The following is a 3,367-nucleotide window of genomic DNA, read 5'->3' as shown; positions in this document are numbered from 1 at the left end:
GCTGGTCATGACCGCATCAATTGTCAGCCCCCCTCTGGAAGGATCATCCACCGTCTTAGCCACTGCCGACCTCCCTGCGCGAGAGACACATCTAGCAGAGCCGACCGCTATCTCATCGGCTGTTGCCCCTTCTTCTAGAGACGTGGCTCCTCCGGACTCTTCTCCCACTGTCATCATTCAACCTTCGGAAGGGATGCGCCCTCAGGAGCCGATTGCTTCTTCATCGGCTATCGCCACCTCTCTCTCGGGACAGGTATGCTTTATTCTTTTTAATTACTTCAGTCTTTCTCCCGCACTGCCTTGCTCATCCTCTTTTCCTCCAGAATCTGAACCTTTCGGAGCTCCTTGCGTTTGATCCTGCATCAATCGGGTCGGCCATACTGGAAGCCGATGACCCTCACCTGGACTCGACCAGCACTGCCAATCGACTTCTCCATATGAAGATTCTTCTATCGGGTCCGATCGACGCCTTGATCCAGGATTCCAGCACGGTGAAACAAGTCCTTGATGAGATCAACTCCTAGCTCCCTGTGAGCCTTCAGGTCAAGCTTTTGCCGGCCGGGTACGTCCCTTCTTTTCGAGCAAAGGTAGCAGAGGCTCGCCATAGGATTGAGACTCGGCGCTCTCAATCACTCCTAAGAACTATCATCGCCGAGAGGTGCCAGTCGGTCAACAAGAAGAAAGCTGCACTCGACACGAAGGTTGACACATCTGACTCCGCCCAGCGGCTTCATCTCCTGGAGAGAGAGCTAGAAGATCTCGAGGCCAAAGTCTGGGCCACCAAGCAGCGCATTCAGGAAGAAAAGGATCTTATCGCGGGCTCCAAGCGGGAGGCAGCGGCCTTGACTGCCGAACTGAAGGCAGACTTGGCCGAGCTGAGCGGCCTGAGCAAACAAGTGGTGCCAGGGGCGGACAAAGAGGACGAAGCCGTGATTGCTGAAGTTGATCGCATCCGTCTCGATGCCATCGCTGCCATCAATGATTTCCTCCAGAAAACCCACCCAAGATGAACTTTGTATTTACATGGCGTGACCCTGAAGTCGATGGTTATTCATCGGCTATTTAGTAACCCGTGGTGTTTAACTGCTTAGAAAAACTTCTAAAGTCGATGGTTTTACATCGGCTGTTCTAACAATTTATGAAATGCCTCTTGTCAACGTATGGGCCGATCACACGCATCGGCCTCCTTTTTCATTTTTGTCTTGCCAAAGACGCCATCGATTTTGCGGACTTGAATCACCGAGTTCGTTGGTTTGCTTCCTTGCGCACACCTCCCGCGTCGCCTTGTTTAAGCTTATTAGTCATATCGGCTTATTGCCTGACGGGTGCTATCGGCTTCACTGCTTGTCGGCCCATATACTTGGGAAGTATTTCTTAAGATGTTGACCATCCAATTCTTCAAGCATGTACGCATTCTCAGGTAGGACCTGGTCAACCCTGTACGGCCCATGCCAATTTGGGGACCACTTGCCATATGCCGCGTCCTTAGTTTCCAATGGTAATACTGCTTCCCAGACCAGGTCTCCTACTTGAAATTCCTTCGGTTTGACCTTCTTATTATATGCACGGGCTATTTTAGCCTTATTCTCCTTGATCTTCTCTAGCGACCAAAGTCTGAGTTCCGTGAGGTCCTCTACATTGTCACTCATCAGAGTAGCATATTCTTCAGCTGTTAAGTCATTCTGGAATTCTACACACCTTGACCTGGCCGTAATTTCCCATGGTAACTTGGCTTCCTGCCCGTAGACCAAGTGATAAGGGGAAGTTTTTGTCGCCCCATGACAAGATATACGGTATGCCCACAATGCTTCTGACAAGACCTCGTGCCAGCGTCTGGGGTATTCATCAATCTTCCTCTTAATCAACTTGATAAGGCTCTGATTGGACGCTTCGGCTTGTCCATTTGCCTGAGCATAATATGGAGATGATCTAATCAGCTTGATACCCATATCAGTGGCGAACTTCTTGAATTCCTCTAAAATAAAAACCGAACCACCATCTGTTGTAATGGTCTGAGGGATCCCAAATCTATGAATGACGTGTTCCTTGATGAACTGAATAACATCTCTAGATGCCACCGATTTCATTGGAACCGCTTCTACCCATTTGGTGAAATAATCTGTGACAGCCAAAATGAACTGATGATCTTTGCTAGATGGAGGATTAATTTTGCCGATCATATCCATACCCCAGCCTCTGAAAGGCCATGGTTTAATAATGGGGTTCATCACGGACGCTGGTACCATCTGGATCTTTCCGAACCTCTGACATGCTTGACACCCCTTCTAATACTTAAAACAATCTTCCAGCATGGTGGGCCAATAGTATCCTGATCGCCTAATTAGCCACTTCATCTTGTGAGCCGACTGATGAGTCCCACATGTTCCTTCGTGGACTTCATGTAGGAGCCGATTGGATTCGATCGGCCCCAGGCATTTAAGCAACAACCCCTCCAAGGTCCTGTAGAACATATCATGCCCTATCAGGACATACCTCATGGCTTTGTATCGTATCCTCTTGGGTGCCCCCCGATCCAAATCCTTCAAGTAATTGAAGATATCGGCTCTCAAATCTCCCTGGTCCAGTAGGTACACCTAATGATTTAATCCATCGGTTTTGTACCCTGAAGCCAGTTGCGCCAGGTCATTGGCCTCTGCATTCTGAGTTGTAGCTATCCAATAGAAATTTATATACCTAAACTGGGCTATTAGTTCCTGGCGTTGTACCCACAATGGGAATAGTAGCTCACTTTCACACCTGTATTCTTCTGTGAGTTGGGAGATTACCAATTTTGAGTCCCCGAAGACTTCTACTGCTTCGGCTCCGGCCTCCAGAAGTAATTCCATACCTTTATGCACCGCCTCGTACTCTGCAAGGTTGTTGGTACAAGTAGTAGGTAATCTAATAGAGAAAGAATACGTTGCCCCCCGAGGCGATACCAGCAGTATGCTGATGCCACACCCGTCTCCACAAACTGATCCGTCGAAGTACATAGCCCAAGCTCGTACGGAAAGCGCCGCTATGTTGGTATTAACCCTCTCAGCAATGAGATCCACTAACGCCTGCCCTTTGACTGCTTTTGCGGGTTGATATCGGATATCGAACTCTGATAATGCAAACATCCATTTTCCCAATCGGCCTTTCAACACAGGAGCCGATAGCATATGTTTTATGACATCTGATTTGCAAATGATGATTACCTCAGCCGATAATAGGATGTGGCGAAGCTTGGTGCACGTAAAGAATAAGCAAAGGCAGAGCTTCTCCATATCGGAATACCTTGTTTCTGCGTCCAGCAATCTTCTGCTAAGGTAGAATACCACCCTCTCCTTGCCATCATATAATTGTACTACCACTGAAGCAATAG

The sequence above is a fragment of the Panicum hallii genome, chromosome 3 (genome assembly GCF_002211085.1).
Source record: "Panicum hallii strain FIL2 chromosome 3, PHallii_v3.1, whole genome shotgun sequence".
In the NCBI taxonomy this organism is placed as follows: Eukaryota; Viridiplantae; Streptophyta; class Magnoliopsida; order Poales; family Poaceae; genus Panicum; species Panicum hallii.
This window is presented reverse-complemented; position numbering follows the sequence as displayed.